Source organism: Podarcis melisellensis (genome assembly GCF_964234715.1).
Source record: "Podarcis melisellensis genome assembly, chromosome: 8".
Classification (NCBI taxonomy): Eukaryota; Metazoa; Chordata; class Lepidosauria; order Squamata; family Lacertidae; genus Podarcis; species Podarcis melisellensis.
Window position 1 is genome coordinate 32,001,688 of NC_138540.1, and position 9,305 is coordinate 32,010,992.

General features: G+C 39.8%; 1 protein-coding gene and 1 long non-coding RNA gene across 2 annotated transcripts in view; one reads left to right on the forward strand and one right to left on the reverse strand.

Moving 5' to 3' along the window:
- Positions 1-40, forward strand: part of LOC309377161 — a 312,807-nt gene extending 312,767 nt beyond the window's left edge. The window contains exon 3 of the long non-coding RNA XR_014171448.1: positions 13-40. This is a non-coding gene — a long non-coding RNA (uncharacterized lncRNA). The remainder of the gene's footprint in view (positions 1-12) is intronic.
- The window catches only part of ZNF536 (zinc finger protein 536), a 538,171-nt gene that overhangs the window by 459,909 nt on the left and 68,957 nt on the right, over positions 1-9,305 (reverse strand). The window lies entirely within an intron of this gene.

Consider the following 9,305-nt stretch of genomic DNA (forward strand, 5'->3'; position numbering starts at 1 on the left):
CAACATTCTGAGCAGTTACAGATAGGTAGCCGTGTTGGTCTGCCATAGTCAAAACAAAAAAAATTCCTTCCAGTAGCACCTTAAAGACCAACTAAGTTAGTTCTTGGTATGAAACACGAAAGCTCATACCAAGAACTAACTTAGTTGGTCTTTAAGGTGCTACTGGAAGGAATTTTTTTTGTTTTAACATTCTGAGCAGTGAGTTGCCTGCTCCAGGTAGAGCAGAAACAGTATGCTTATACAATTGAACTAGGACTTGCAGTTAAACAGACAGAGATTTGTGCTTCCCCGTGTGATATGCTCTCTCAAGAACTAATGGGGTTGTGTGTATTTCTTGTGTGTTTTGCATAGCCAGCAGGGAGGGGTAACTGATGGGAGGGAGAAAGCTCCAGTGGAACCAGAGACATAGATGCAAGGGATAGTGGGAGCGAGTGCTCCTGGTAGGATTTACAGACCAGCGGATATATGTATGCAAAGGTCTAGTACACGCACTTGTACCATACTGCCATGTTTGGCTATAAATACAAATCAGGCAAGCAGAAATGTAAGGAGATTAAGCAAAGGGAACTAAAGAAGCTGAAGGACATCAATCAGTCCACCACCTTTTCAGAACAGACATGGCCTTTCTGCAGTCTGACTCAGGCAGTGCTCTACCTAAGGAAGTACATGAATATGATTTCAATATACAATATCATTGGCTAATGATGATGAGGAAAAGCTGCCAGATGCATCATGTGATTCCAGTCTAATGTTTTCAGAAGATAGGTTATGTCACCATTAGCTTAAAATTTAATAGATCTATTTACAAAATATTTGCAGCAGCATCAGTCTATTAGGACTTAAAAAAAAACCCCAAACATTGACAGGCTAATAACTTTATTACTAGGACCAACCAAAATGTTAAAAAACAGCAAGATTTGTAGGACTCGTTAGGCTGTATGATATGTCAAAACATAAATAGCGAAAAATGTGGGGGGGATGTTTGAGGGCATGGTAGAACACACACACACACCCCACACACAAACTGAGCCATAGCATAATTTCTGAAATGTAGAAAATGTGATTTCAGAATTGGGATAGACATACTTCCTTCATGACTTGTTAAAGTGTATAAGACTTCATGCACCGTCATATACATGTGGATGGGGGCCTGTGTTACATGCGCTGCCCCCAATTATGTTCAAACCCCATGCAAGAATCTTTGAAAGCCGCTTCACACATTACAAGTTTATCAGGTCTGCATTACAGCCCAGAGGTGAGGAACTGCTGGATTTTGCTGAACTATAACTCCCATCACCCGACCATTGGTCTCCATTTGCTGAGGCTGGTGGGAACTGTAGTTCAGGAACATCCCGAGGGCCACATGTTCCCCACACCTGTTATAGCCCTTCGCTACCTACCTACTAAATTATCTCAAGTATGTATGTCTCCTTGTGAAGGGTACAGAAGGATGCACTGGGTCAAGGCAGATCCAAACATTTCAGACTAGTATGTTCATACATTGTTAGCAACCATCAGTCTCAGGAGGCAATGGAAGAGTGTGCCTTCAGGGGTAAAGTCAAACCGCTGGAGAATTACAGCACCTGCTGCGGCTGCAGAGACCAAAATGGGAGAGATATGTTTAATTGCAGGCAGGGCATCACAATTATAATAGTGCACAGACCTTCTGCTACCCCAGGGGTTAGAAAGCAGTGCATAAAAGGCCTGCATCTATTCTAGGAGTGGGTACATTCCACTGCAACTGAATAATAATCAAGACAAGAGCAAAGCAATCTTTTATTAATGTTACCAAAAAAAAATTGGCAGGAGCAAACAATCAAAATCTATTTTATGGATTTCATTCTTAATTTATCCCCTTTTACTCCTCTGCTCCTACAGCTGTTTCTTTGTGAGTGCTGTTCATATTTTCTTGCATCCGCTAAACTCAGCTGAAGTAAAAGAGGGAGGGGGAGAAACTTTCATCCGGTGAGGCACTTTATCAAGAAAATTCCTCAAGAAATTGGTTGTTACCTGTAGATAACAACTGGTTTGTTAGTTAATGGCTAGCGCCAGAGCCAAGGCCTGTTAATGCTCCAGCTGTCCAGTCATTAACTGCAGTAAAGACTGATTTTGAGGAGGTTATTGCTGTGATAAAATATCCTCAAAAGATTATAACAGCAATAGTGAACGGGGGGAAAAAGTGTTAGTGGCTATAGTGTGACTGAATTGCTGCGTTTGAAAAATTGGTCATTCCCTGGCGGTTCATAACCGATTTTCCACCAGTCAAAAAGCAAGTTGTGCTCTGTTAGGTTTATTGTACAAGGCAATAAAAATATTGGCCAGGTTAAATTGTCAGCATGTTACGACATTAACTACTCTTTTACTGTGCTTAATTTTTTAAGCGTTACTATGATTCATTACTACAGAATGAAAAACTAGGCTCTGCATATTAGCAAGCATTTCAAGAGAGTAAAAACTGAGGTGGGGGGGGCGAAGGGAAGCAAAATTAAATTTCACTTCATAGCTTTTTTTAAATCTTTATTTAAAATGTAACCAAATTTCTAAGAGTACTATAGTGTTCTTGGGCCTTTCATTGGCAAGTTTGGCTTCCAATGTATGCATTATGAATGTAACGTCTGGTGAAACCATCAGAGCCAAGTATTTATCTGCATCTCCCTTTAGAAACCCCTTTCAGATCATGTACATTAAACTTGCCCATTGAAATTTAAAACTTTAAGAATGCATGATGAGAGGACATCCTAACACAGGTCGACTAATCCGGTGTTTTATCTAAACCACTATCTTCAACCGCAATCTATACAGGAAATGTATAATCAGCACACAGCTATTATGACATTCCATTTCTTGCCTTGCATTTTACAGCACCCAACGAGCCAAGCGTTTAGGGCACACAACAGATAGCAATGGCCTGGATTTGGCATTCTTAGCACACAATATGTGACAAAAGAAAACCTGAAAACCACACACCTTTCTCACAGTACACCCATTCCGCAGGAAGAGTGTGACTACTTGCAGAAAACTAGTCTGAAGCTACCTCAAGCAATCTCATGAATGGGTATGTTGCAAGCTCAATTGACAACAAAGGTAGAATGGAGTATCTTTCCTATCTTGCCCATCAAATAGCTTGGGAAAGGATACTAACATCAACAGTGCTGTTGATTTAAATACTTTTGTGCACTGCTTTCCAGATAAATTAGGAAACTGCACCTAAGAAACCATGGCATAATCCACCAGTGCCTTGAATAGGAAATGATGCCAAAAATGCACAGGTTCCCATCACTTACAAGTCATAAACTGAACCGCACAACTTAAAAGACAAAACTAAGAGTCCCATCGCATCTCCCATATGCACTCTGTGATGTTGTGCCACAGCTGCACATAACTAGTGGTAGCTGTAGCTGTACTCTGGGACTACAACCAGATTTCAATGTAACCCAAATACAGGATTTCCTCAAGGTCTGTTTTTCAAGATTTCTACACAAAATAATGCATATGTCTAAACTACAGATCTAATTCTTTGACCTTGGGCTTGTTTATATTAAATTATTGTGAAGATATATGAAATCCTGCAGATTTCTACGTTAATTTGCATACTTTGCTTTAAAAAGGCAATAGGCAGTCCTACTAATCTTGATATACATTGACACCACATACCATGTCACCATAATCATTTCTATGCAACTAAACTGCATTTTATAAATCCACAACAATCCTATGAAGGCAAATAAAGGATAACTTGGAAACAGCTCACCTGACAAAGCAGAGCTACAGACCGGCTGCTGCTTACCAGGAGGGTTAGGGTGAGATAGAAGGGAGGTCTGTGTGGACACACAGAAGAACCACTCCAGAGCTCCTGCCCATGTTCCTATGTCAACCTCCCTGCTTCTTCCTCTTCTCAGTAAGTTGCAGTGATCCACCTTATGGGAAGCTAGCATTGCACCTCTGTTTCCCCATGGGAGTTGCTTCTAACTCCAGTTATTATCTATTGATAACTCATAGCAGAACTGGAAACACTGCACAGGGAAGTTAAGGCTGTATTTTCTCACATGAATCCATAACTTCACTCTGAGTGGCAAAGCACTGTTGGGGCAAAACTTGATTTGCCAATCTGAAACATTTCTTCTTCTTCTGGAGCATGTTTTAGACTTATGTCAAATGACAACTGGTGGAAAGGTTGGAACATAAAATGACAGATGTTCAAACTTCAGAGTAACTAGGAGATATCGTAGTGCCTAAACCAGCTGTTAGGAACTTGAGGAACAGATATAAAAATAACTTAGGGAAGGGTACCAGAGAAAAACTAAAGACAACAGCCCCTCCCATGTTTTAAGAGAAGTGGAAGTATGAAGGTGCTGTAAACCCAACTGTCCCATCGAGGCCCACCTTTACTTGTGAGTTGGTGAGGCCCCAAGGTGCTCATTAGTTGGTGTGGCTGAATGTTCCAGAGGATCATACTGTAGGAATATATCTGATAAAGAGCAGGAGCCATCTCTTCCTTCAGGGATTCCTGCCAGGAAGTTTAAGCAGGAAGTAGTCCTGCAGAAGTGGTTCATGGATCTTGCCAAATGGAACCTTGTTCCGTCCTCCACAGTTGAATAGGTAACATTGTATGTGTAAACCTGAGCTTCCAGCTGTCCACTCAAGTCTTAGAGCTTTCCACTTGTATGCACAGGTGTTAGTGCATGAAATGAGCTATGCAAATCCACACAGGCACCACTGAACAATGACATCGGAGCAATGAAAAATCTTTATAGCACACAAAGTGCATTCCTTTCTCTGCATTTAAGGTAGAGCCCCTTAATCTACTTAATCTTTCAATCATTTTATTCTGAGGTAAACATTTAAGTTATTGGGATCCAAGCATGTATAACTGCAATTCTATATGTTGTCTGAAACTTCAAAGCTTTTTTAAAAAAAGATAATGGAAATGTAGCCTATTTAATGGCAGATGTTGTGCTAAAGCTTGGACTACTTCTTGATGCTAGACTAGATACTTAAACAACAGGAGGGAAAGACTTATTTGTTTTCTTTAAGGCCACACTTTTCAAAAACAACTCCCAGCAATCTCCTCTCTCATGCATAGTGTCTACCTTCGTATTTTTCAAATTGTTTATCTCCATAGAGTGGGAGGTGCAACGCCTAGAATGATGAATGGGGAATCGCTCATTAAGCTACAGTTTACTGTTGACCTTCCGACAGTACATGAAATTACAGACTTGCAATACAACATTGAATTCAGACAGAATCAATGGAATGCTACTACTGCGATTCAAGGGAATTGCCAAGTGACATGCCCTCTGCCATTCAATTCAGTGGAGGAGATTTTGTCCAAAGAAGTAACAATGAAGTTCCAAGGCACCTATTCAAAATATGAAATACCTCTTTGGGAAACTTTATTGGAAATGTTTAAGTATTTGAAAAGTATCTTGGGTAAGACACAAACCAGATAACCATCAACAAAAAGAAGAAAAAATACAATTTAGTATACAATTACAAGATATTAGTTACTAAAAAAACACACCACATACCCTGATAGCACAACAATCAAAGATGTCAGTTAAAACTGGTACTTTTGCAAATGAGAAGGCATATTGAACTTTAGTTCCCAGCCATGGTCTGAGCCATATTTCTGCGAAGGATGTGCATGCAGTTCACCTTTTCTTAAATTGCTTACAAAATATCATGCAATTTGCTATTTCGTGCCCTCATCAAAGCAAATGCACATTCAGCAAGATTCTGTAAGCATTAGCAGGATTGCAGTAATCTGGACCAGATCATTTCTGATTATTATTATTATTTGGAAAAACTTTTCTTGTGACAACAAATCCTGCTATGTTAGCTTCGCTTGACACAAGTAACTGCCTTTCTACATAAACATATATTGTATGTCTGTAGAAGGTGCACAGGAACACAAGAGCATCAAAATTACGAAAGAGCTGTAAATAGGGACAGGCTCAATAATTTATGCAAAATGAACCAAGCATGATTACATCATGAATTACAACTGTAGTGCCTGCTTGAAATTGTGTGAGGAGTGGCACAACTATGTGGGCATATAGAGAGGGCAACAGTTATAACAGCTCCCCATTCCAGGTGTTTGCAGCTCACAACACTGCATAATGCCCAAAATAATTCAGTGCATTTATTTATTTAGCCTACTTAACTGACCAGCATAGATTTACAGAGCGCAGAAGCAGCCAAAGTAATATATGATAAGCTAATTATTTCAAATTCAAAACTCATCTAATTGAAGATCCCCACCTTTACCCTTAAAAGTTCATTAATGTGCATTGTGTTTGAAGGATTTTTATGCAATACTTTCTTGATATTTATTTATTTTTCCTTAGGAATCCAACAGACTCATGCATCCACTTGGGTTTCTTAGGTTGCTTCTCCCTGCCAAAAATTTCCCAAATTTCAGCTCAGTAGTGGGAGGCAAGCAAAATGGGAAACGGATCATTATTGTACCCTGAATTTTTTGTGCAAAGCATGTTACAGGATTGTGCCCACTGTATTTGAATAATCTATATATACTATGGCAGCAAAACAACAGCATTTTCGTGATTTCTTTAATCAATATTCTGTTCGATTCTGAACATGTAATAGAAGCACAGCACAAAAAGTTTAAGGTCATGAAGACCATTTTCAATTCTAATGGATTTCTTTTTTAATATATGAAAAAATTAACTATATTTTGTAGAGTCATTACATTTTGTTGAGCTCTGGGAAAAAATATGCCAATTTAGAAACTTCATTTATTCAAACGATAATAAAAGCAGGAGGGCTGTCATTTTGACAGAGGGAAAAAACTTGCTCTTTTTACTGTTATCTGTTTTGCTGTAAGGTTAATGCTTTATATTTTATATTTAAATTAATTCTGATTTCTTTCATAATAGGAAGCTTACTATGTGATGGAATTAGTGAGAAGATGGGAGAAAGAAGGAGGGATGGAAAGGGATGGGGAGAGATCAATTAAATATATTTTTTTCTCCCTTCAAAAATCAGATATGCACATATTTTAGTTTAGTTTGGAGAGTAAATGCAGCTTTTAATGTGGATCGAAAAAATAAGCTAGTATGATGAATAAATAAGGCTAATTCTGTTATTAGTGAAGGGCTGCTTCCTGTTTAAAACAACACCACTTTTATTTTCTCTCCAGCTCTGTAATAGAATCCAGTTAGCGAAGGAATAAATGAATGGGCACCATGGCTCACGCCCCAGATTTCAGAACCAGCCAAGGACTATAATCCACAGCAGTTGAAGGTGGTTTTCGCTTTACACTCTGAACATGAGTACAAAGGATACCCAACCTTAAAGGGTAACCTTGGCAGCATGCAGCGCTGACAGTTGTCAATGCTGCACGTGCATTATAATGGCAAACAAACATAAGCAGCATTCTGTGTTTATTATGGAAAAATCCAGACATTTAATGTGCTGCCCGCTTTTCACAAGTGGCAACGCTCCACATGTGATTTTCATTTAAATGATGGTCGAAATACATTGTGAGAATAAGACCTAAGTTTTAAGTAAAATTAGATTACTATCAATGAGACTCATGTGAATGTGCTTTGCATTTGAGCATATATGGCACAGTATTCTACATACTCAAATTATTTTACTGTTTAGTTCTGTTGTGTGTTTGTTGTTGTTTAGTTGTTTAGTCATGTCCAACTCTTCGTGACCCCATGGACCAGAGCACACCAGGCACACCTGTCTTCCACTGCCTCCCGCAGTTTGGTCAAACTCATGCTGGTAGCTTCGAGAACACTGTCCAACCATCTCGTCCTGTCGTCCCCTTCTCCCTGTGCCCTCAATCTTTCCCAACATCAGGGTCTTTTCCAGGGAGTCTTCTCTTCTCATGAGGTGGCCAAAGTATTGGAGTGTCAGCTTCAGGATCTGTCCTTCCAGTGAGCACTCAGGGCTGATTTCCTTACGAATGGATAGGTTTGATCTTCTTGCAGTCCATGGGACTCTCAAGAGTCTCCTCCAGACCATAATTCAAAAGCATCAATTCTTCGGCGATCAGCCTTCTTTATGGTCCAGCTCTCACTTCCATACTACTGGGAAAACCATAGCTTTCACTATACAGACCTTTGTTGTCAAGGTTTTGGCTCTGCTTTTTAAGTAAATCCCACGGTGTTCATTAGGTCACACTCTCAGATAATTGTAGGCAGTTCCAGGGGGCTCCTGCCAATAGGGCCCCCTGCCGGGGTGTGGGACCTTGGCAGGTGCCTTGACGATGCCAACCTTGAGTGCCATCTTCCTTTGAACCTCTCCCCTGGCCTTAATATTTCAATATGCATGTGATAAAAAGTAATTGTCTAATGATACTGATGATATAATGTCAACTGTCTTACTAATGTCCTTGCCTTTTGCCATTGGACAAATCATATTTTCCATTAGGTTCCCATTTCTTTCATGGAGTCTGCAACGCACAAAGTACACAGATAACTTTCTTTCCTAGGGAGCCCCAACAAGTTCCTCTAGCTGCGCGCTGATTCATGTTGAACGAGCCTATCTTCTGAAGGGTGTGTACAATATTATTCAAATTCAAAGCATATCCATTGAAATGAATGAACCTAAGTGAGTCATGTCTGTTGATTTCAATGGGTTTGTTTAGAGTATGACTAATGTTGGATGCAACACTGAATTGTCTTAATGAAATCTATTTTCTAAAACCAGGGTTTTACAGAATATTCTCCAGTTTCAATTTGTAGTTCAAACATAGTGCTGTAGGGTGGTGCAGCAGTAAGATTTCCTAGAGAAATATGTGTGGGAAGGGCCATAGCTTTACCCCAGGTTCTTACAAATCCTGGAACCAACACTGCTGACAATTGTAAGAAATCAGAAAGGAAGCAGCATTTTCTGATACCGGCCAGAGACCACCCAAAACAAGAGCATTGTAGCTATTTTATGAGATAAATGAATAGGCAACAATACTGAGAGAAATGGAAACTCAAACTTATTTTGTAGTTGAAAAATATGGCCCTACTCAATTTAGGGGGGGAGGGGTAAAGTGATAGAGGACTTTATCACTAGTTGTCCATCTTCTACAGTATTCTACATATTGTTACAGTACTTACAAGGCTGCTAAAAACACATTCAAATGTTTGTTCGCAAAATAACTGAACTCAAACCGAAAATGAACCCAGCTAAATCATACGCCCTTGAGCACATGTGACAGAGGCCATCTTGGCTGTGAGCTTTGGGAGGCTTACTCCCTGCCTTGCAGGCTTTTTACACCTGGTCTGGGATGGGAGGGCCCTCCAGCTACAGAAGCTGAGGCGGCTGAACTATCATTATAG